The sequence below is a fragment of the Dendrobates tinctorius genome, unplaced genomic scaffold (assembly GCF_039654945.1).
Source record: "Dendrobates tinctorius isolate UK_male_01 unplaced genomic scaffold, ASM3965494v1 ptg000300l, whole genome shotgun sequence".
In the NCBI taxonomy this organism is placed as follows: domain Eukaryota; kingdom Metazoa; phylum Chordata; class Amphibia; order Anura; family Dendrobatidae; genus Dendrobates; species Dendrobates tinctorius.
Window position 1 is genome coordinate 95,071 of NW_027361967.1, and position 25,426 is coordinate 120,496.

Below are 25,426 nucleotides of genomic sequence, written 5' to 3' on the forward strand. Positions count from 1 at the left end.
AGGAATGTTTTTTAGTAATTTTTCCTCTATTTTGTTTTATTTCAGATTGACTTAGCTGTAAGAGGATTAAAAGGTAACCTGATAGCTGAAACAGACAGCACTTATCAGACACTAGCTGAATGATTATAGTCAGCTTGTTTGACTTTGAAACACTGAGGCATTACTGAGACAAATGTCCTTAAAAAATATGCTGTGGACAAAGTCAAAAAGGCAAAAAACACAAGCTCCACACAGGTCCGTCATCTTTAATTTGAAATATAGGAGGTTTCTACTTTAATGGTGAGACAAAGCATCTATATATTTGACATTGCTCCAGTGAGTAGAGCCCACTTAAAAATGTATGGGTTGCTTGTCTCTGCAAGCAAAAGCTGGGCACTAAACTGGCATACTTGCAATGCTGGATGGTTCAGAGTGAAAACACCTATAGGCTGACAATAGTAATTGCAGGTGTTGATTAACTCATTGTGCAAAATAATTTCTAAAATGTGGTCACTTTGGGAGGTTTTCTGCTGTTTTGGTACTCTGCAAAATTCATCTGCAAGGTATTCCTGCAAAATCTGCATTGCAAAACCCAAATAGGGCTCTTCCTTTCAAAGCCCTGCTGTGTGGCCAAACAGTAGTTTCTGAAGAAATGTGGTGCATCACCGCATTTGTGAGAAATCTAACATTTCTAATATCCAAACAAAATAAATGGAGGTTTAAAAATTAATGCAGACGAAAAGTACGCATATAAAAAATGTTATTTATTGACTTTTTTGGGGTGGTGTGACAAGTTTTTAATCACAAGGAATGGTAACATTTCTGCTGACTAGCATGGAAGGAGTTAAGTTCCAATTGCATATCGAAGCAGTCTAAGGCGAGCCGTCTAATACCGAGCGGTCTAAGGCGCTGCGTTCAGGTCGCAGTCTCCCCTGGAGGCGTGGGTTCAAATCCCACTTCTGACATCAACATTTAATTTCAAGAAACTTTATCTTCATTTATTGATTAGATGAGGTCAAACAAAACTTAGTAATGTGGTTTTGAAAAATTTCCTGAGAGTCTTTGGAGTGAATCTGAATTTGTCCTCTCAAAAAAGAACTCTAGGAACATCAAACAGATTTTTTGTGCATATGTCTGTTGTTCTTTTGGCACTAGAAAAATCCTTTGGACAGTCAATGACGAGGGACTATTTCACCTCTTTGTGTTCTCTGTCCCTATTAGGGTAGGGAATCAACCTTCTACAGTGCTGTCATGAAATATATCTAGAAACGGATTTGCTGGTAAGTCTACTTTCATAGTTTTCACCTCATACATCAATAGACCATAACGATTCTTAATAAACAAAAACTTAACAAGTAGGTAATCATAGTTTAAAAAATGTGAAATGCCCATGTCCTTCTGACATGTTTCAGCACATTTTGGGACAAATGGTCTCACTTTTAACAATCAATAAAATATTTTCTCTAAATTTTTGTCTCTTTTTTGCTCCAATTGTTTGCATCTCATAAAAAATAAAACTTGATGTAACATTATGCATGCAAATTGTGTTTTATGTGCGACCATGACCTATTCTAGAAGCACAGGGTCAGAATTATACTGGTGCATGGAGACAAACTGAAAATGTAAAAATTCAATGGCAAAATTGCTGTCTTTTTCTACTCATTCACAAATAGTTAATGAATGTTATTAAATATGTACAGCAAAATGGAAGGCGTTTCAAATAGAAATCATGCTTCAAAAAACAGTCAAATGAAAAATTATAATATATCCCTCCAGGTGTGACACTTGACATTTGCAGAGTGTCAAACCCCATAGAAAATGTATAGATATGGCCAAAATATCTCAGTTTGGAGAGCGTTAGACTGAAGATCTAAAGGTCCCTGGTCCAATCCCGGGTTTCGGCAAAATGCTTTTTCTTCACCGTTTACATTTTAAGGAGATATTAAACAAAGCACATGGGCTGATCTTGATCAAAAGGCCTAAAAATCTTAACTATCTACAGAAAACAAAATGTTAAAAATTTGAGAAACGGTAACTTTTTCCTTTTGAACACATGAATGTTTTTTAGTAATTTTTCCTCTATTTTGTTTTATTTCAGATTGACTTAGCTGTAAGAGGATTAAAAGGTAACCTGATAGCTGAAACAGACAGCACTTATCAGACACTAGCTGAATGATTATAGTCAGCTTGTTTGACTTTGAAACACTGAGGCATTACTGAGACAAATGTCCTTAAAAAATTTGCTGTGGACAAAGTCAAAAAGGCAAAAAACAAAAGCTCCACACAGGTCCGTCATCTTTAATTTGAAATATAGGAGGTTTCTACTTTAATGGTGAGACAAAGCATCTACATATTTGACATTGCTCCAGTGAGTAGAGCCCACTTAAAAATGTATGGGTTGCTTGTCTCTGCAAGCAAAAGCTGGGCACTAAACTGGCATACTTGCAATGCTGGATGGTTCAGAGTGAAAACACCTATAGGCTGACAATAGTAATTGCAGGTGTTGATTAACTCATTGTGCAAAATAATTTCTAAAATGTGGTCACTTTGGGAGGTTTTCTGCTGTTTTGGTACTCTGCAAATTTCATCTGCAAGGTATTCCTGCAAAATCTGCATTGCAAAACCCAAATAGGGCTCTTCCTTTCAAAGCCCTGCTGTGTGGCCAAACAGTAGTTTCTGAAGAAATGTGGTGCATCACCGCATTTGTGAGAAATCTAACATTTCTAATATCCAAACAAAATAAATGGAGGTTTAAAAATTAATGCAGACGAAAAGTACGCATATAAAAAATGTTATTTATTGACTTTTTTGGGGTGGAGTGACAAGTTTTTAATCACAAGGGATGGTAACATTTCTGCTGACTAGCATGGAAGGAGTTAAGTTCCAATTCCATATCGAAGTCAGGATGGCCGAGCGGTCTAAGGCGCTGCGTTCAGGTCTCAGTCTTCCCTGGAGGCGTGGGTTCAAATCCCACTTCTGACATCAACATTTAATTTCAAGAAACTTTATCTTCATTTATTGATTAGATGAGGTCAAACAAAACTTAGTAATGTGGTTTTGAAAAATTTCCTGAGAGTCTTTGGAGTGAATCTGAATTTGTCCTCTCAAAAAAGAACTCTAGGAACATCGAACAGATTTTTTGTGCATATGTCTGTTGTTCTTTTGGCACTAGAAAAATCCTTTGGACAGTCAATGAGGAGGGACTATTTCACCTCTTTGTGTTCTCTGTCTCTATTAGGGTAGGGAATCAACCTTCTACAGTGCTGTCATGAAATATATCTAGAAACGGATTTGCTGGTAAGTCTACTTTCATAGTTTTCACCTCATACATCAATAGACCATAACGATACTTAATAAACAAAAACTTAACAAGTTGGTCATCATAGTTTAAAAAATGTGAAATGCCCATGTCATTCTGACATGTTTCAGCACATTTTGGGACAAATGGTCTCACTTTTAACAATCAATAAAATATTTTCTCTAAATTTTTGTCTCTTTTTTGCTCCAATTGTTTGCATCTCATAAAAAATAAAACTTGATGTAACATTATGCATGCAAATTGTGTTTTATGTGCGACCATGACCTATTCTAGAAGCACAGGGTCAGAATTATACTGGTGCGTGGAGACAAACTGAAAATGTAAAAATTCAATGGCAAAATTGCTGTCTTTTTCTACTCATTCACAAATAGTTAATGAATGTTATTAAATATGTACAGCAAAATGGAAGGCGTTTCAAATAGAAATCATGCTTCAAAAAACAGTCAAATGAAAAATTATAATATATCCCTCCAGGTGTGACACTTGACATTTGCAGAGTGTCAAACCCCCCAGAAAATGTATAGATATGGCCGAAATAGCTCAGTTGGGAGAGCGTTAGACTGAAGATCTAAAGGTCCCGGGTTTCGGCAAAATGCTTTTTCTTCACCATTTACATTTTAAGGAGATATTAAACAAAGCACATGGACTGATCATGATCAAAAGGCCTAAAAATCTTAACTATCTACAGAAAACAAAATGTTAAAAATTTGAGAAACGGTAACTTTTTCCTTTTGAACACATGAATGTTTTTTAGTAATTTTTCCTCTATTTTGTTTTATTTCAGATTGACTTAGCTGTAAGAGGATTAAAAGGTAACCTGATAGCTGAAACAGACAGCACTTATCAGACACTAGCTGAATGATTATAGTCAGCTTGTTTGACTTTTAAACACTGAGGCATTACTGAGACAAATGTCCTTAAAAAATATGCTGTGGACAACGTCAAAAAGGCAAAAAACACAAGCTCCACACAGGTCCATCATCTTTAATTTGAAATATAGGAGGTTTCTACTTTAATGGTGAGACAAAGCATCTACATATTTGACATTGCTCCAGTGAGTAGAGCCCACTTAAAAATGTATGGGTTGCTTGCCTCTGCAAGCAAAAGCTGGGCACTAAGCTGGCATACTTGCAATCCTGGATGGTTCAGAGTGAAAACACCTATAGGCTGACAATAGTAATTGCAGGTGTTGATTAACTCATTGTGCAAAATAATTTCTAAAATGTGGTCACTTTGGGAGGTTTTCTGCTGTTTTGGTACTCTGCAAATTTCATCTGCAAGGTATTCCTGCAAAATCTGCATTGCAAATCCCAAATAGGGCTCTTCCTTTCAAAGCCCTGCTGTGTGGCCAAACAGTAGTTTCTGAAGAAATGTGGTGCATCACCGTATTTGTGAGAAATCTAACATTTCTAATATCCAAACAAAATAAATGGAGGTTTAAAAATTAATGCAGACGAAAAGTTCGCATATAAAAAATGTTATTTATTGACTTTTTTGGGGTGGTGTGACAAGTTTGTAATCACAAGGAATGGTAACATTTCTGCTGACTAGCATGGAAGGAGTTAAGTTCCAATTGCATATCGAAGTCAGGATGGCCGAGCGGTCTAAGGCGCTGCGTTCAGGTCGCAGTCTCCCCTGGAGGCGTGGGTTCAAATCCCACTTCTGACATCAACATTTAATTTCAAGTAACTTTATCTTCATGTAATGTGGTTTTGAAAAATTTCCTGAGAGTCTTTGGAGTGAATCTGAATTTGTCCTCTCAAAAAAGAACTCTAGGAACATCAAACAGATTTTTTGTGCATATGTCTGTTGTTCTTTTGGCACTAGAAAAATCCTTTGGACAGTCAATGAGGAGGGACTATTTCACCTCTTTGTGTTCTCTGTCCCTATTAGGGTAGGGAATCAACCTTCTACAGTGCTGTCATGAAATATATCTAGAAACGGATTTGCTGGTAAGTCTACTTTCATAGTTTTCACCTCATACATCAATAGACCATAACGATACTTAATAAACAAAAACTTAACAAGTTGGTAATCATAGTTTAAAAAATGTGAAATGCCCATGTCATTCTGACATGTTTCAGCACATTTTGGGACAAATGGTCTCACTTTTAACAATCAATAAAATATTTTCTCTAAATTTTTGTCTCTTTTTTGCTCCAATTGTTTGCATCTCATAAAAAATAAAACTTGATGTAACATTATGCATGCAAATTGTGTTTTATGTGTGACCATGACCTATTCTAGAAGCACAGGGTCAGAATTATACTGGTGCATGGAGACAAACTGAAAATGTAAAAATTCAATGGCAAAATTGCTGTCTTTTTCTACTCATTCACAAATAGTTAATGAATGTTATTAAATATGTACAGCAAAATGGAAGGCGTTTCAAATAGAAATCATGCTTCAAAAAACAGTCAAATGAAAAATTATAATATATCCCTCCAGGTGTGACACTTGACATTTGCAGAGTGTCAAACCCCCCAGAAAATGTATAGATATGGCAGAAATAGCTCAGTTGGGAGAGCGTTAGACTGAAGATCTAAAGGTCCCTGGTCCAATCCCGGGTTTCGGCAAAATGCTTTTTCTTCACCGTTTACATTTTAAGGAGATATTAAACAAAGCACATGGACTGATCATGATCAAAAGGCCTAAAAATCTTAACTATCTACAGAAAACAAAATGTTAAAAATTTGAGAAACGGTAACTTTTTCCTTTTGAACACATGAATGTTTTTTAGTAATTTTTCCTCTATTTTGTTTTATTTCAGATTGACTTAGCTGTAAGAGGATTAAAAGGTAACCTGATAGCTGAAACAGACAGCACTTATCAGACACTAGCTGAATGATTATAGTCAGCTTGTTTGACTTTGAAACACTGAGGCATTACTGAGACAAATGTCCTTAAAAAATATGCTGTGGACAAAGTCAAAAAGGCAAAAAACACAAGCTGAACACAGGTCCGTCATCTTTAATTTGAAATATAGGAGGTTTCTACTTTAATGGTGAGACAAAGCATCTACATATTTGACATTGCTCCAGTGAGTAGAGCCCACTTAAAAATGTATGGGTTGCTTGTCTCTGCAAGCAAAAGCTGGGCACTAAACTGGCATACTTGCAATGCTGGATGGTTCAGAGTGAAAACACCTATAGGCTGACAATAGTAATTGCAGGTGTTGATTAACTCATTGTGCAAAATAATTTCTAAACTGTGGTCACTTTGGGAGGTTTTCTGCTGTTTTGGTACTCTGCAAATTTCATCTGCAAGGTATTCCTGCAAAATCTGCATTGCAAAACCCAAATAGGGCTCTTCCTTTCAAAGCCCTGCTGTGTGGCCAAACAGTAGTTTCTGAAGAAATGTGGTGCATCACCGCATTTGTGAGAAATCTAACATTTCTAATATCCAAACAAAATAAATGGAGGTTTAAAAATTAATGCAGACGAAAAGTACGCATATAAAAAATGTTATTTATTGACTTTTTTGGGGTGGTGTGACAAGTTTTTAATCACAAGGAATGGTAACATTTCTGCTGACTAGCATGGAAGTAGTTAAGTTCCAATTGCATATCGAAGCAGTCTAAGGCGAGCGGTCTAATACCGAGCGGTCTAAGGCGCTGCGTTCAGGTCGAAGTCTCCCCTGGAGGCGTGGGTTCAAATCCCACTTCTGACATCAACATTTAATTTCAAGAAACTTTATCTTCATTTATTGATTAGATGAGGTCAAACAAAACTTAGTAATGTGGTTTTGAAAAATTTCCTGAGAGTCTTTGGAGTGAATCTGAATTTGTCCTCTCAAAAAAGAACTCTAGGAACATCAAACAGATTTTTTGTGCATATGTCTGTTGTTCTTTTGGCACTAGAAAAATCCTTTGGACAGTCAATGACGAGGGACTATTTCACCTCTTTGTGTTCTCTGTCCCTATTAGGGTAGGGAATCAACCTTCTACAGTGCTGTCATGAAATATATCTAGAAACGGATTTGCTGGTAAGTCTACTTTCATAGTTTTCACCTCATACATCAATAGACCATAACGATTCTTAATAAACAAAAACTTAACAAGTAGGTAATCATAGTTTAAAAAATGTGAAATGCCCATGTCCTTCTGACATGTTTCAGCACATTTTGGGACAAATGGTCTCACTTTTAACAATCAATAAAATATTTTCTCTAAATTTTTGTCTCTTTTTTGCTCCAATTGTTTGCATCTCATAAAAAATAAAACTTGATGTAACATTATGCATGCAAATTGTGTTTTATGTGTGACCATGACCTATTCTAGAAGCACAGGGTCAGAATTATACTGGTGCATGGAGACAAACTGAAAATGTAAAAATTCAATGGCAAAATTGCTGTCTTTTTCTACTCATTCACAAATAGTTAATGAATGTTATTAAATATGTACAGCAAAATGGAAGGCGTTTCAAATAGAAATCATGCTTCAAAAAACAGTCAAATGAAAAATTATAATATATCCCTCCAGGTGTGACACTTGACATTTGCAGAGTGTCAAACCCCCTAGAAAATGTATAGATATGGCTGAAATAGCTCAGTTGGGAGAGCGTTAGACTGAAGATCTAAAGGTCCCTGGTCCAATCCCGGGTTTCGGCAAAATGCTTTTTCTTCACCGTTTACATTTTAAGGAGATATTAAACAAAGCACATGGACTGATCATGATCAAAAGGCCTAAAAATCTTAACTATCTACAGAAAACAAAATGTTAAAAATTTGAGAAACGGTAACTTTTTCCTTTTGAACACATGAATGTTTTTTAGTAATTTTTCCTCTATTTTGTTTTATTTCAGATTGACTTAGCTGTAAGAGGATTAAAAGGTAACCTGATAGCTGAAACAGACAGCACTTATCAGACACTAGCTGAATGATTATAGTCAGCTTGTTTGACTTTGAAACACTGAGGCATTACTGAGACAAATGTCCTTAAAAAATATGCTGTGGACAACGTCAAAAAGGCAAAAAACACAAGCTCCACACAGGTCCGTCATCTTTAATTTGAAATATAGGAGGTTTCTACTTTAATGGTGAGACAAAGCATCTACATATTTGACATTGCTCCAGTGAGTAGAGCCCACTTAAAAATGTATGGGTTGCTTGCCTCTGCAAGCAAAAGCTGGGCACTAAACTGGCATACTTGCAATGCTGGATGGTTCAGAGTGAAAACACCTATAGGCTGACAATAGTAATTGCAGGTGTTGATTAACTCATTGTGCAAAATAATTTCTAAAATGTGGTCACTTTGGGAGGTTTTCTGCTGTTTTGGTACTCTGCAAATTTCATCTGCAAGGTATTCCTGCAAAATCTGCATTGCAAAACCCAAATAGGGCTCTTCCTTTCAAAGCCCTGCTGTGTGGCCAAACAGTAGTTTCTGAAGAAATGTGGTGCATCACCGTATTTGTGAGAAATCTAACATTTCTAATATCCAAACAAAATAAATGGAGGTTTAAAAATTAATGCAGACGAAAAGTACGCATATAAAAAATGTTATTTATTGACTTTTTTGGGGTGGTGTGACAAGTTTGTAATCACAAGGAATGGTAACATTTCTGCTGACTAGCATGGAAGGAGTTAAGTTCCAATTGCATATCGAAGTCAGGATGGCTGAGCGGTCTAAGGCGCAGCGTTCAGGTCGCAGTCTCGCAGGCGTGGGTTCAAATCCCACTTCTGACATCAACATTTAATTTCAAGAAACTTTATCTTCATTTATTGATTAGATGAGGTCAAACAAAACTTAGTAATGTGGTTTTGAAAAATTTCCTGAGAGTCTTTGGAGTGAATCTGAATTTGTCCTCTCAAAAAAGAACTCTAGGAACATCAAACAGATTTTTTGTGCATATGTCTGTTGTTCTTTTGGCACTAGAAAAATCCTTTGGACAGTCAATGAGGAGGGACTATTTCACCTCTTTGTGTTCTCTGTCCCTATTAGGGTAGGGAATCAACCTTCTACAGTGCTGTCATGAAATATATCTAGAAACGGATTTGCTGGTAAGTCTACTTTCATAGTTTTCACCTCATACATCAATAGACCATAACGATACTTAATAAACAAAAACTTAACAAGTTGGTAATCATAGTTTAAAAAATGTGAAATGCCCATGTCATTCTGACATGTTTCAGCACATTTTGGGACAAATGGTCTCACTTTTAACAATCAATAAAATATTTTCTCTAAATTTTTGTCTCTTTTTTGCTCCAATTGTTTGCATCTCATAAAAAATAAAACTTGATGTAACATTATGCATGCAAATTGTGTTTTATGTGTGACCATGACCTATTCTAGAAGCACAGGGTCAGAATTATACTGGTGCATGGAGACAAACTGAAAATGTAAAAATTCAATGGCAAAATTGCTGTCTTTTTCTACTCATTCACAAATAGTTAATGAATGTTATTAAATATGTACAGCAAAATGGAAGGCGTTTCAAATAGAAATCATGCTTCAAAAAACAGTCAAATGAAAAATTATAATATATCCCTCCAGGTGTGACACTTGACATTTGCAGAGTGTCAAACCCCCTAGAAAATGTATAGATATGGCTGAAATAGCTCAGTTGGGAGAGCGTTAGACTGAAGATCTAAAGGTCCCTGGTCCAATCCCGGGTTTCGGCAAAATGCTTTTTCTTCACCGTTTACATTTTAAGGAGATATTAAACAAAGCACATGGACTGATCATGATCAAAAGGCCTAAAAATCTTAACTATCTACAGAGAACAAAATGTTAAAAATTTGAGAAACGGTAACTTTTTCCTTTTGAACACATGAATGTTTTTTAGTAATTTTTCCTCTATTTTGTTTTATTTCAGATTGACTTAGCTGTAAGAGGATTAAAAGGTAACCTGATAGCTGAAACAGACAGCACTTATCAGACACTAGCTGAATGATTATAGTCAGCTTGTTTGACTTTGAAACACTGAGGCATTACTGAGACAAATGTCCTTAAAAAATATGCTGTGGACAACGTCAAAAAGGCAAAAAACACAAGCTCCACACAGGTCCGTCATCTTTAATTTGAAATATAGGAGGCTTCTACTTTAATGGTGAGACAAAGCATCTACATATTTGACATTGCTCCAGTGAGTAGAGCCCACTTAAAAATGTATGGGTTGCTTGCCTCTGCAAGCAAAAGCTGGGCACTAAACTGGCATACTTGCAATGCTGGATGGTTCAGAGTGAAAACACCTATAGGCTGACAATAGTAATTGCAGGTGTTGATTAACTCATTGTGCAAAATAATTTCTAAAATGTGGTCACTTTGGGAGGTTTTCTGCTGTTTTGGTACTCTGCAAATTTCATCTGCAAGGTATTCCTGCAAAATCTGCATTGCAAAACCCAAATAGGGCTCTTCCTTTCAAAGCCCTGCTGTGTGGCCAAACAGTAGTTTCTGAAGAAATGTGGTGCATCACCGTATTTGTGAGAAATCTAACATTTCTAATATCCAAACAAAATAAATGGAGGTTTAAAAATTAATGCAGACGAAAAGTACGCATATAAAAAATGTTATTTATTGACTTTTTTGGGGTGGTGTGACAAGTTTGTAATCACAAGGATTGGTAACATTTCTGCTGACTAGCATGGAAGGAGTTAAGTTCCAATTGCATATCGAAGTCAGGATGGCCGAGCGGTCTAAGGCGCTGCGTTCAGGTCGCAGTCTCCCCTGGAGGCGTGGGTTCAAATCCCACTTCTGACATCAACATTTAATTTCAATTAACTTTATCTTCATGTAATGTGGTTTTGAAAAATTTCCTGAGAGTCTTTGGAGTGAATCTGAATTTGTCCTCTCAAAAAAGAACTCTAGGAACATCAAACAGATTTTTTGTGCATATGTCTGTTGTTCTTTTGGCACTAGAAAAATCCTTTGGACAGTCAATGAGGAGGGACTATTTCACCTCTTTGTGTTCTCTGTCCCTATTAGGGTAGGGAATCAACCTTCTACAGTGCTGTCATGAAATATATCTAGAAACGGATTTGCTGGTAAGTCTACTTTCATAGTTTTCACCTCATACATCAATAGACCATAACGATACTTAATAAACAAAAACTTAACAAGTTGGTAATCATAGTTTAAAAAATGTGAAATGCCCATGTCATTCTGACATGTTTCAGCACATTTTGGGACAAATGGTCTCACTTTTAACAATCAATAAAATATTTTCTCTAAATTTTTGTCTCTTTTTTGCTCCAATTGTTTGCATCTCATAAAAAATAAAACTTGATGTAACATTATGCATGCAAATTGTGTTTTATGTGCGACCATGACCTATTCTAGAAGCACAGGGTCAGAATTATACTGGTGCGTGGAAACAAACTGAAAATGTAAAAATTCAATGGCAAAATTGCTGTCTTTTTCTACTCATTCACAAATAGTTAATGAATGTTATTAAATATGTACAGCAAAATGGAAGGCGTTTCAAATAGAATTCATGCTTCAAAAAACAGTCAAATGAAAAATTATAATATATCCCTCCAGGTGTGACACTTGACATTTGCAGAGTGTCAAACCCCCCAGAAAATGTATAGATATGGCCGAAATAGCTCAGTTGGGAGAGCGTTAGACTGAAGATCTAAAGGTCCCGGGTTTCGGCAAAATGCTTTTTCTTCACCATTTACATTTTAAGGAGATATTAAACAAAGCACATGGACTGATCATGATCAAAAGGCCTAAAAATATTAACTATCTACAGAAAACAAAATGTTAAAAATTTGAGAAACGGTAACTTTTTCCTTTTGAACACATGAATGTTTTTTAGTAATTTTTCCTCTATTTTGTTTTATTTCAGATTAACTTAGCTGTAAGAGGATTAAAAGGTAACCTGATAGCTGAAACAGACAGCACTTATCAGACACTAGCTGAATGATTATAGTCAGCTTGTTTGACTTTGAAACACTGAGGCATTACTGAGACAAATGTCCTTAAAAAATAGCTGTGGACAAAGTCAAAAAGGCAAAAAACACAAGCTCCACACAGGTCCGTCATCTTTAATTTGAAATATAGGAGGTTTCTACTTTAATGGTGAGACAAAGCATCTACATATTTGACATTGCTCCAGTGAGTAGAGCCCACTTAAAAATGTATGGGTTGCTTGCCTCTGAAAGCAAAAGCTGGGCACTAAACTGGCATACTTGCAATGCTGGATGGTTCAGAGTGAAAACACCTATAGGCTGACAATAGTAATTGCAGGTGTTGATTAACTCATTGTGCAAAATAATTTCTAAAATGTGGTCACTTTGGGAGGTTTTCTGCTGTTTTGGTACTCTGCAAATTTCATCTGCAAGGTATTCCTGCAAAATCTGCATTGCAAAACCCAAATAGGGCTCTTCCTTTCAAAGCCCTGCTGTGTGGCCAAACAGTAGTTTCTGAAGAAATGTGGTGCATCACCGTATTTGTGAGAAATCTAACATTTCTAATATCCAAACAAAATAAATGGAGGTTTAAAAATTAATGCAGACGAAAAGTACGCATATAAAAAATGTTATTTATTGACTTTTTTGGGGTGGTGTGACAAGTTTGTAATCACAAGGAATGGTAACATTTCTGCTGACTAGCATGGAAGGAGTTAAGTTCCAATTGCATATCCAAGTCAGGATGGCCGAGCGGTCTAAGGCGCAGCGTTCAGGTCGCAGTCTCGCAGGCGTGGGTTCAAATCCCACTTCTGACATCAACATTTAATTTCAAGAAACTTTATCTTCATTTATTGATTAGATGAGGTCAAACAAAACTTAGTAATGTGGTTTTGAAAAATTTCCTGAGAGTCTTTGGAGTGAATCTGAATTTGTCCTCTCAAAAAACAACTCTAGGAACATCAAACAGATTTTTTGTGCATATGTCTGTTGTTCTTTTGGCACTAGAAAAATCCTTTGGACAGTCAATGAGGAGGGACTATTTCACCTCTTTGTGTTCTCTGTCCCTATTAGGGTAGGGAATCAACCTTCTACAGTGCTGTCATGAAATATATCTAGAAACGGATTTGCTGGTAAGTCTACTTTCATAGTTTTCACCTCATACATCAATAGACCATAACGATACTTAATAAACAAAAACTTAACAAGTAGGTAATCATAGTTTAAAAAATGTGAAATGCCCATGTCATTCTGACATGTTTCAGCACATTTTGGGACAAATGGTCTCACTTTTAACAATCAATAAAATATTTTCTCTAAATTTTTGTCTCTTTTTTGCTCCAATTGTTTGCATCTCATAAAAAATAAAACTTGATGTAACATTATGCATGCAAATTGTGTTTTATGTGCGACCATGACCTATTCTAGAAGCACAGGGTCAGAATTATACTGGTGCGTGGAGACAAACTGAAAATGTAAAAATTCAATGGCAAAATTGCTGTCTTTTTCTACTCATTCACAAATAGTTAATGAATGTTATTAAATATGTACAGCAAAATGGAAGGCGTTTCAAATAGAAATCATGCTTCAAAAAACAGTCAAATGAAAAATTATAATATATCCCTCCAGGTGTGACACTTGACATTTGCAGAGTGTCAAACCCCCCTGAAAATGTATAGATATGGCCGAAATAGCTCAGTTGGGAGAGCGTTAGACTGAAGATCTAAAGGTCCCTGGTTTCGGCAAAATGCTTTTTCTTCACCATTTACATTTTAAGGAGATATTAAACAAAGCACATGGACTGATCATGATCAAAAGGCCTAAAAATCTTAACTATCTACAGAAAACAAAATGTTAAAAATTTGAGAAACGGTAACTTTTTCCTTTTGAACACATGAATGTTTTTTAGTAATTTTTCCTCTATTTTGTTTTATTTCAGATTGACTTAGCTGTAAGAGGATTAAAAGGTAACCTGATAGCTGAAACAGACAGCACTTATCAGACACTAGCTGAATGATTATAGTCAGCTTGTTTGACTTTGAAACACTGAGGCATTACTGAGACAAATGTCCTTAAAAAATATGCTGTGGACAAAGTCAAAAAGGCAAAAAACACAAGCTCCACACAGGTCCGTCATCTTTAATTTGAAATATAGGAGGTTTCTACTTTAATGGTGAGACAAAGCATCTACATATTTGACATTGCTCCAGTGAGTAGAGCCCACTTAAAAATGTATGGGTTGCTTGCCTCTGCAAGCAAAAGCTGGGCACTAAACTGGCATACTTGCAATGCTGGATGGTTCAGAGTGAAAACACCTATAGGCTGACAATAGTAATTGCAGGTGTTGATTAACTCATTGTGCAAAATAATTTCTAAAATGTGGTCACTTTGGGAGGTTTTCTGCTGTTTTGGTACTCTGCAAATTTCATCTGCAAGGTATTCCTGCAAAATCTGCATTGCAAAACCCAAATAGGGCTCTTCCTTTCAAAGTCCTGCTGTGTGGCCAAACAGTAGTTTCTGAAGAAATGTGGTGCATCACCGTATTTGTGAGAAATCTAACATTTCTAATATCCAAACAAAATAAATGGAGGTTTAAAAATTAATGCAGACGAAAAGTACGCATATAAAAAATGTTATTTATTGACTTTTTTGGGGTGGTGTGACAAGTTTGTAATCACAAGGAATGGTAACATTTCTGCTGACTAGCATGGAAGGAGTGAAGTTCCAATTGCATATCGAAGTCAGGATGGCCGAGCGGTCTAAGGCGCAGCTTTCAGGTCGCAGTCTCCCCTGGAGGCGTGGGTTCAAATCCCACTTCTGACATCAACATTTAATTTCAAGAAACTTTATCTTCATTTATTGATTAGATGAGGTCAAACAAAACTTAGTAATGTGGTTTTGAAAAATTTCCTGAGAGTCTTTGGAGTGAATCTGAATTTGTCCTCTCAAAAAAGAACTCTAGGAACATCAAACAGATTTTTTGTGCATATGTCTGTTGTTCTTTTGGCACTAGAAAAATCCTTTGGACAGTCAATGAGGAGGGACTATTTCACCTCTTTGTGTTCTCTGTCCCTATTAGGGTAGGGAATCAACCTTCTACAGTGCTGTCATGAAATATATCTAGAAACGGATTTGCTGGTAAGTCTACTTTCATAGTTTTCACCTCATACATCAATAGACCATAACGATACTTAATAAACAAAAACTTAACAAGTAGGTAATCATAGTTTAAAAAATGTGAAATGCCCATGTCATTCTGACATGTTTCAGCACATTTTGGGACAAATGGTCTCACTTTTAACAATCAATAAAATATTTTCTCTAAATTTTTGTCTCTTTTTTGCTCCAATTGTTTGCATCTCATAAAAAATAAAACTTGATGTAACATTATGCATGCAAATTGTGTTTTATGTGTGACCATGACCTATTCTAGAAGCACAGGGTCAGAATTATACTGGTGCGTGGAGACAAACTGAAAATGTAAAAATTCAATGGCAAAATTGCTGTCTTTTTCTACTCATTCACAAATAGTTAATGAATGTTATTAAATATGTACAGCAAAATGGAAGGCGTTTCAAATAGAAATCATGCTTCAAAAAACAGTCAAATGAAAAATTATAATATATCCCTCCAGGTGTGACACTTGACATTTGCAGAGTGTCAAACCCCCCAGAAAATGTATAGATATGGCTGAAATAGCTCAGTTGGGAGAGCGTTAGACTGAAGATCTAAAGGTCCCGGGTTTCGGCAAAATGCTTTTTCTTCACCGTTTACATTTTAAGGAGATATTAAACAAAGCACATGGACTGATCATGATCAAAAGGCCTAAAAATCTTAACTATCTACAGAAAACAAAATGTTAAAAATTTGAGAAACGGTAACTTTTTCCTTTTGAACACATGAATGTTTTTTAGTAATTTTTCCTCTATTTTGTTTTATTTCAGATTGACTTAGCTGTAAGAGGATTAAAAGATAACCTGATAGCTGAAACAGACAGCACTTATCAGACACTAGCTGAATGATTATAGTCAGCTTGTTTGACTTTGAAACACTGAGGCATTACTGAGACAAATGTCCTTAAAAAATATGCTGTGGACAAAGTCAAAAAGGCAAAAAACACAAGCTCCACACAGGTCCGTCATCTTTAATTTGAAATATAGGAGGTTTCTACTTTAATGGTGAGACAAAGCATCTACATATTTGACATTGCTCCAGTGAGTAGAGCCCACTTAAAAATGTATGGGTTGCTTGTCTCTGCAAGCAAAAGCTGGGCACTAAACTGGCATACTTGCAATGCTGGATGGTTCAGAGTGAAAACACCTATAGGCTGACAATAGTAATTGCAGGTGTTGATTAACTCATTGTGCAAAATAATTTCTAAAATGTGGTCACTTTGGGAGGTTTTCTGCTGTTTTGGTACTCTGCAAATTTCATCTGCAAGGTATTCCTGCAAAATCTGCATTGCAAAACCCAAATAGGGCTCTTCCTTTCAAAGCCCTGCTGTGTGGCCAAACAGTAGTTTCTGAAGAAATGTGGTGCATCACCGTATTTGTGAGAAATCTAACATTTCTAATATCCAAACAAAATAAATGGAGGTTTAAAAATTAATGCAGACGAAAAGTACGCATATAAAAAATGTTATTTATTGACTTTTTTGGGGTGGTGTGACAAGTTTTTAATCACAAGGAATGGTAACATTTCTGCTGACTAGCATGGAAGGAGTTAAGTTCCAATTGCATATCGAAGCGGTCTAAGGCGAGCGGTCTAATACCGAGCGGTCTAAGGCGCTGCGTTCAGGTCGCAGTCTCCCCTGGAGGCGTGGGTTCAAATCCCACTTCTGACATCAACATTTAATTTCAAGAAACTTTATCTTCATTTATTGATTAGATGAGGTCAAACAAAACTTAGTAATGTGGTTTGAAAAATTTCCTGAGAGTCTTTGGAGTGAATCTGAATTTGTCCTCTCAAAAAAGAACTCTAGGAACATCAAACAGATTTTTTGTGCATATGTCTGTTGTTCTTTTGGCACTAGAAAAATCCTTTGGACAGTCAATGAGGAGGGACTATTTCACCTCTTTGTGTTCTCTGTCCCTATTAGGGTAGGGAATCAACCTTCTACAGTGCTGTCATGAAATATATCTAGAAACGGATTTGCTGGTAAGTCTACTTTCATAGTTTTCACCTCATACATCAATAGACCATAACGATACTTAATAAACAAAAACTTAACAAGTAGGTAATCATAGTTTAAAAAATGTGAAATGCCCATGTCATTCTGACATGTTTCAGCACATTTTGGGACAAATGGTCTCACTTTTAACAATCAATAAAATATTTTCTCTAAATTTTTGTCTCTTTTTTGCTCCAATTGTTTGCATCTCATAAAAAATAAAACTTGATGTAACATTATGCATGCAAATTGTGTTTTATGTGTGACCATGACCTATTCTAGAAGCACAGGGTCAGAATTATACTGGTGCATGGAGACAAACTGAAAATGTAAAAATTCAATGGCAAAATTGCTGTCTTTTTCTACTCATTCACAAATAGTTAATGAATGTTATTAAATATGTACAGCAAAATGGAAGGCGTTTCAAATAGAAATCATGCTTCAAAAAACAGTCAAATGAAAAATTATAATATATCCCTCCAGGTGTGACACTTGACATTTGCAGAGTGTCAAACCCCCCAGAAAATGTATAGATATGGCTGAAATAGCTCAGTTGGGAGAGCGTTAGACTGAAGATCTAAAGGTCCCGTGTTTCGGCAAAATGCTTTTTCTTCACCGTTTACATTTTAAGGAGATATTAAACAAAGCACATGGACTGATCATGATCAAAAGGCCTAAAAATCTTAACTATCTACAGAAAACAAAATGTTAAAAATTTGAGAAACGGTAACTTTTTCCTTTTGAACACATGAATGTTTTTTAGTAATTTTTCCTCTATTTTGTTTTATTTCAGATTGACTTAGCTGTAAGAGGATTAAAAGATAACCTGATAGCTGAAACAGACAGCACTTATCAGACACTAGCTGAATGATTATAGTCAGCTTGTTTGACTTTGAAACACTGAGGCATTACTGAGACAAATGTCCTTAAAAAATATGCTGTGGACAAAGTCAAAAAGGCAAAAAATACAAGCTCCACACAGGTCCGTCATCTTTAATTTGAAATATAGGAGGTTTCTACTTTAATGGTGAGACAAAGCATCTACATATTTGACATTGCTCCAGTGAGTAGAGCCCACTTAAAAATGTATGGGTTGCTTGTCTCTGCAAGCAAAAGCTGGGCACTAAACTGGCATACTTGCAATGCTGGATGGTTCAGAGTGAAAACACCTATAGGCTGACAATAGTAATTGCAGGTGTTGATTAACTCATTGTGCAAAATAATTTCTAAAATGTGGTCACTTTGGGAGGTTTTCTGCTGTTTTGGTACTCTGCAAATTTCATCTGCAAGGTATTCCTGCAAAATCTGCATTGCAAAACCCAAATAGGGCTCTTCCTTTCAAAGCCCTGCTGTGTGGCCAAACAGTAGTTTCTGAAGAAATGTGGTGCATCACCGTATTTGTGAGAAATCTAACATTTCTAATATCCAAACAAAATAAATGGAGGTTTAAAAATTAATGCAGACGAAAAGTACGCATATAAAAAATGTTATTTATTGACTTTTTTGGGGTGGTGTGACAAGTTTGTAATCACAAGGAATGGTAACATTTCTGCTGACTAGCATGGAAGGAGTTAAGTTCTAATTGCATATCGAAGTCAGGATGGCCGAGCGGTCTAAGGCGCTGCGTTCAGGTCGCAGTCTCCCCTGGAGGCGTGGGTTCAAATCCCACTTCTGACATCAACATTTAATTTCAAGAAACTTTATCTTCATTTATTGATTAGATGAGGTCAAACAAAACTTAGTAATGTGGTTTTGAAAAATTTCCTGAGAGTCTTTGGAGTGAATCTGAATTTGTCCTCTCAAAAAAGAACTCTAGGAACATCAAACAGATTTTTTGTGCATATGTCTGTTGTTCTTTTGGCACTAGAAAAATCCTTTGGACAGTCAATGAGGAGGGACTATTTCACCTCTTTGTGTTCTCTGTCCCTATTAGGGTAGGGAATCAACCTTCTACAGTGCTGTCATGAAATATATCTAGAAACGGATTTGCTGGTAAGTCTACTTTCATAGTTTTCACCTCATACATCAATAGACCATAACGATACTTAAACAAAAACTTAACAAGTAGGTAATCATAGTTTAAAAAATGTGAAATGCCCATGTCATTCTGACATGTTTCAGCACATTTTGGGACAAATGGTCTCACTTTTAACAATCAATAAAATATTTTCTCTAAATTTTTGTCTCTTTTTTGCTCCAATTGTTTGCATCTCATAAAAAATAAAACTTGATGTAACATTATGCATGCAAATTGTGTTTTATGTGTGACCATGACCTATTCTAGAAGCACAGGGTCAGAATTATACTGGTGCATGGAGACAAACTGAAAATGTAAAAATTCAATGGCAAAATTGCTGTCTTTTTCTACTCATTCACAAATAGTTAATGAATGTTATTAAATATGTACAGCAAAATGGAAGGCGTTTCAAATAGAAATCATGCTTCAAAAAACAGTCAAATGAAAAATTATAATATATCCCTCCAGGTGTGACACTTGACATTTGCAGAGTGTCAAACCCCCCAGAAAATGTATAGATATGGCTGAAATAGCTCAGTTGGGAGAGCGTTAGACTGAAGATCTAAAGGTCCCTGGTCCAATCCCGGGTTTCGGCAAAATGCTTTTTCTTCACCGTTTACATTTTAAGGAGATATTAAACAAAGCACATGGACTGATCATGATCAAAAGGCCTAAAAATCTTAACTATCTACAGAAAACAAAATGTTAAAAATTTGAGAAACGGTAACTTTTTCCTTTTGAACACATGAATGTTTTTTAGTAATTTTTCCTCTATTTTGTTTTATTTCAGATTGACTTAGCTGTAAGAGGATTAAAAGATAACCTGATAGCTGAAACAGACAGCACTTATCAGACACTAGCTGAATGATTATAGTCAGCTTGTTTGACTTTGAAACACTGAGGCATTACTGAGACAAATGTCCTTAAAAAATATGCTGTGGACAAAGTCAAAAAGGCAAAAAACACAAGCTCCACACAGGTCCGTCATCTTTAATTTGAAATATAGGAGGTTTCTACTTTAATGGTGAGACAAAGCATCTACATATTTGACATTGCTCCAGTGAGTAGAGCCCACTTAAAAATGTATGGGTTGCTTGTCTCTGCAAGCAAAAGCTGGGCACTAAACTGGCATACTTGCAATGCTGGATGGTTCAGAGTGAAAACACCTATAGGCTGACAATAGTAATTGCAGGTGTTGATTAACTCATTGTGCAAAATAATTTCTAAAATGTGGTCACTTTGGGAGGTTTTCTGCTGTTTTGGTACTCTGCAAATTTCATCTGCAAGGTATTCCTGCAAAATCTGCATTGCAAAACCCAAATAGGGCTCTTCCTTTCAAAGCCCTGCTGTGTGGCCAAACAGTAGTTTCTGAAGAAATGTGGTGCATCACCGTATTTGTGAGAAATCTAACATTTCTAATATCCAAACAAAATAAATGGAGGTTTAAAAATTAATGCAGACGAAAAGTACGCATATAAAAAATGTTATTTATTGACTTTTTTGGGGTGGTGTGACAAGTTTTTAATCACAAGGAATGGTAACATTTCTGCTGACTAGCATGGAAGGAGTTAAGTTCTAATTGCATATCGAAGTCAGGATGGCCGAGCGGTCTAAGGCGCTGCGTTCAGGTCGCAGTCTCCCCTGGAGGCGTGGGTTCAAATCCCACTTCTGACATCAACATTTAATTTCAAGAAACTTTATCTTCATTTATTGATTAGATGAGGTCAAACAAAACTTAGTAATGTGGTTTTGAAAAATTTCCTGAGAGTCTTTGGAGTGAATCTGAATTTGTCCTCTCAAAAAAGAACTCTAGGAACATCAAACAGATTTTTTGTGCATATGTCTGTTGTTCTTTTGGCACTAGAAAAATCCTTTGGACAGTCAATGAGGAGGGACTATTTCACCTCTTTGTGTTCTCTGTCCCTATTAGGGTAGGGAATCAACCTTCTACAGTGCTGTCATGAAATATATCTAGAAACGGATTTGCTGGTAAGTCTACTTTCATAGTTTTCACCTCATACATCAATAGACCATAACGATACTTAATAAACAAAAACTTAACAAGTAGGTAATCATAGTTTAAAAAATGTGAAATGCCCATGTCATTCTGACATGTTTCAGCACATTTTGGGACAAATGGTCTCACTTTTAACAATCAATAAAATATTTTCTCTAAATTTTTGTCTCTTTTTTGCTCCAATTGTTTGCATCTCATAAAAAATAAAACTTGATGTAACATTATGCATGCAAATTGTGTTTTATGTGTGACCATGACCTATTCTAGAAGCACAGGGTCAGAATTATACTGGTGCATGGAGACAAACTGAAAATGTAAAAATTCAATGGCAAAATTGCTGTCTTTTTCTACTCATTCACAAATAGTTAATGAATGTTATTAAATATGTACAGCAAAATGGAAGGCGTTTCAAATAGAAATCATGCTTCAAAAAACAGTCAAATGAAAAATTATAATATATCCCTCCAGGTGTGACACTTGACATTTGCAGAGTGTCAAACCCCCCAGAAAATGTATAGATATGGCTGAAATAGCTCAGTTGGGAGAGCGTTAGACTGAAGATCTAAAGGTCCCTGGTCCAATCCCGGGTTTCGGCAAAATGCTTTTTCTTCACCGTTTACATTTTAAGGAGATATTAAACAAAGCACATGGACTGATCATGATCAAAAGGCCTAAAAATCTTAACTATCTACAGAAAACAAAATGTTAAAAATTTGAGAAACGGTAACTTTTTCCTTTTGAACACATGAATGTTTTTTAGTAATTTTTCCTCTATTTTGTTTTATTTCAGATTGACTTAGCTGTAAGAGGATTAAAAGATAACCTGATAGCTGAAACAGACAGCACTTATCAGACACTAGCTGAATGATTATAGTCAGCTTGTTTGACTTTGAAACACTGAGGCATTACTGAGACAAATGTCCTTAAAAAATATGCTGTGGACAAAGTCAAAAAGGCAAAAAACACAAGCTCCACACAGGTCCGTCATCTTTAATTTGAAATATAGGAGGTTTCTACTTTAATGGTGAGACAAAGCATCTACATATTTGACATTGCTCCAGTGAGTAGAGCCCACTTAAAAATGTATGGGTTGCTTGTCTCTGCAAGCAAAAGCTGGGCACTAAACTGGCATACTTGCAATGCTGGATGGTTCAGAGTGAAAACACCTATAGGCTGACAATAGTAATTGCAGGTGTTGATTAACTCATTGTGCAAAATAATTTCTAAAATGTGGTCACTTTGGGAGGTTTTCTGCTGTTTTGGTAGTCTGCAAATTTCATCTGCAAGGTATTCCTGCAAAATCTGCATTGCAAAACCCAAATAGGGCTCTTCCTTTCAAAGCCCTGCTGTGTGGCCAAACAGTAGTTTCTGAAGAAATGTGGTGCATCACCGTATTTGTGAGAAATCTAACATTTCTAATATCCAAACAAAATAAATGGAGGTTTAAAAATTAATGCAGACGAAAAGTACGCATATAAAAAATGTTATTTATTGACTTTTTTGGGGTGGTGTGACAAGTTTGTAATCACAAGGAATGGTAACATTTCTGCTGACTAGCATGGAAGGAGTTAAGTTCTAATTGCATATCGAAGTCAGGATGGCCGAGCGGTCTAAGGCGCTGCGTTCAGGTCGCAGTCTCCCCTGGAGGCGTGGGTTCAAATCCCACTTCTGATATCAACATTTAATTTCAAGAAACTTTATCTTCATTTATTGATTAGATGAGGTCAAACAAAACTTAGTAATGTGGTTTTGAAAAATTTCCTGAGAGTCTTTGGAGTGAATCTGAATTTGTCCTCTCAAAAAAGAACTCTAGGAACATCAAACAGATTTTTTGTGCATATGTCTGTTGTTCTTTTGGCACTAGAAAAATCCTTTGGACAGTCAATGAGGAGGGACTATTTCACCTCTTTGTGTTCTCTGTCCCTATTAGGGTAGGGAATCAACCTTCTACAGTGCTGTCATGAAATATATCTAGAAACGGATTTGCTGGTAAGTCTACTTTCATAGTTTTCACCTCATACATCAATAGACCATAACGATACTTAATAAACAAAAACTTAACAAGTAGGTAATCATAGTTTAAAAAATGTGAAATGCCCATGTCATTCTGACATGTTTCAGCACATTTTGGGACAAATGGTCTCACTTTTAACAATCAATAAAATATTTTCTCTAAATTTTTGTCTCTTTTTTGCTCCAATTGTTTGCATCTCATAAAAAATAAAACTTGATGTAACATTATGCATGCAAATTGTGTTTTATGTGTGACCATGACCTATTCTAGAAGCACAGGGTCAGAATTATACTGGTGCATGGAGACAAACTGAAAATGTAAAAATTCAATGGCAAAATTGCTGTCTTTTTCTACTCATTCACAAATAGTTAATGAATGTTATTAAATATGTACAGCAAAATGGAAGGCGTTTCAAATAGAAATCATGCTTCAAAAAACAGTCAAATGAAAAATTATAATATATCCCTCCAGGTGTGACACTTGACATTTGCAGAGTGTCAAACCCCCCAGAAAATGTATAGATATGGCTGAAATAGCTCAGTTGGGAGAGCATTAGACTGAAGATCTAAAGGTCCCTGGTCCAATCCCGGGTTTCGGCAAAATGCTTTTTCTTCACCGTTTACATTTTAAGGAGATATTAAACAAAGCACATGGACTGATCATGATCAAAAGGCCTAAAAATCTTAACTATCTACAGAAAACAAAATGTTAAAAATTTGAGAAACGGTAACTTTTTCCTTTTGAACACATGAATGTTTTTTAGTAATTTTTCCTCTATTTTGTTTTATTTCAGATTGACTTAGCTGTAAGAGGATTAAAAGATAACCTGATAGCTGAAACAGACAGCACTTATCAGACACTAGCTGAATGATTATAGTCAGCTTGTTTGACTTTGAAACACTGAGGCATTACTGAGACAAATGTCCTTAAAAAATATGCTGTGGACAAAGTCAAAAAGGCAAAAAACACAAGCTCCACACAGGTCCGTCATCTTTAATTTGAAATATAGGAGGTTTCTACTTTAATGGTGAGACAAAGCATCTACATATTTGACATTGCTCCAGTGAGTAGAGCCCACTTAAAAATGTATGGGTTGCTTGTCTCTGCAAGCAAAAGCTGGGCACTAAACTGGCATACTTGCAATGCTGGATGGTTCAGAGTGAAAACACCTATAGGCTGACAATAGTAATTGCAGGTGTTGATTAACTCATTGTGCAAAATAATTTCTAAAATGTGGTCACTTTGGGAGGTTTTCTGCTGTTTTGGTACTCTGCAAATTTCATCTGCAAGGTATTCCTGCAAAATCTGCATTGCAAAACCCAAATAGGGCTCTTCCTTTCAAAGCCCTGCTGTGTGGCCAAACAGTAGTTTCTGAAGAAATGTGGTGCATCACCGTATTTGTGAGAAATCTAACATTTCTAATATCCAAACAAAATAAATGGAGGTTTAAAAATTAATGCAGACGAAAAGTACGCATATAAAAAATGTTATTTATTGACTTTTTTGGGGTGGTGTGACAAGTTTGTAATCACAAGGAATGGTAACATTTCTGCTGACTAGCATGGAAGGAGTTAAGTTCTAATTGCATATCGAAGTCAGGATGGCCGAGCGGTCTAAGGCGCTGCGTTCAGGTCGCAGTCTCCCCTGGAGGCGTGGGTTCAAATCCCACTTCTGACATTAACATTTAATTTCAAGTAACTTTATCTTCATGTAATGTGGTTTTGAAAAATTTCCTGAGAGTCTTTGGAGTGAATCTGAATTTGTCCTCTCAAAAAAGAACTCTAGGAACATCAAACAGATTTTTTGTGCATATGTCTGTTGTTCTTTTGGCACTAGAAAAATCCTTTGGACAGTCAATGAGGAGGGACTATTTCACCTCTTTGTGTTCTCTGTCCCTATTAGGGTAGGGAATCAACCTTCTACAGTGCTGTCATGAAATATATCTAGAAACGGATTTGCTGGTAAGTCTACTTTCATAGTTTTCACCTCATACATCAATAGACCATAACGATACTTAATAAACAAAAACTTAACAAGTTGGTAATCATAGTTTAAAAAAT

At 36.0% G+C, this 25,426-nt stretch overlaps 6 non-coding genes across 6 annotated transcripts; all 6 read left to right on the forward strand.

Annotated features, from left to right (window-relative positions):
• Positions 1-4,883: 4,883 nt before the first annotated feature.
• On the forward strand, positions 4,884-4,966 carry TRNAL-CAG (transfer RNA leucine (anticodon CAG)). Its single transcript has one exon. It is a non-coding gene; the product is annotated as a tRNA-Leu (tRNA).
• A 5,948-nt stretch (positions 4,967-10,914) lies between these two features.
• Positions 10,915-10,997, forward strand: TRNAL-CAG (transfer RNA leucine (anticodon CAG)). The gene has a single exon. It is a non-coding gene; the product is annotated as a tRNA-Leu (tRNA).
• A 7,915-nt stretch (positions 10,998-18,912) lies between these two features.
• TRNAL-CAG (transfer RNA leucine (anticodon CAG)) lies at positions 18,913-18,995 on the forward strand. Its single transcript has one exon. It is a non-coding gene; the product is annotated as a tRNA-Leu (tRNA).
• A 1,931-nt stretch (positions 18,996-20,926) lies between these two features.
• Positions 20,927-21,009, forward strand: TRNAL-CAG (transfer RNA leucine (anticodon CAG)). Its single transcript has one exon. It is a non-coding gene; the product is annotated as a tRNA-Leu (tRNA).
• A 1,934-nt stretch (positions 21,010-22,943) lies between these two features.
• TRNAL-CAG (transfer RNA leucine (anticodon CAG)) lies at positions 22,944-23,026 on the forward strand. Its single transcript has one exon. It is a non-coding gene; the product is annotated as a tRNA-Leu (tRNA).
• A 1,934-nt stretch (positions 23,027-24,960) lies between these two features.
• Positions 24,961-25,043, forward strand: TRNAL-CAG (transfer RNA leucine (anticodon CAG)). Its single transcript has one exon. It is a non-coding gene; the product is annotated as a tRNA-Leu (tRNA).
• The last annotated feature ends 383 nt before the right edge of the window (positions 25,044-25,426 follow it).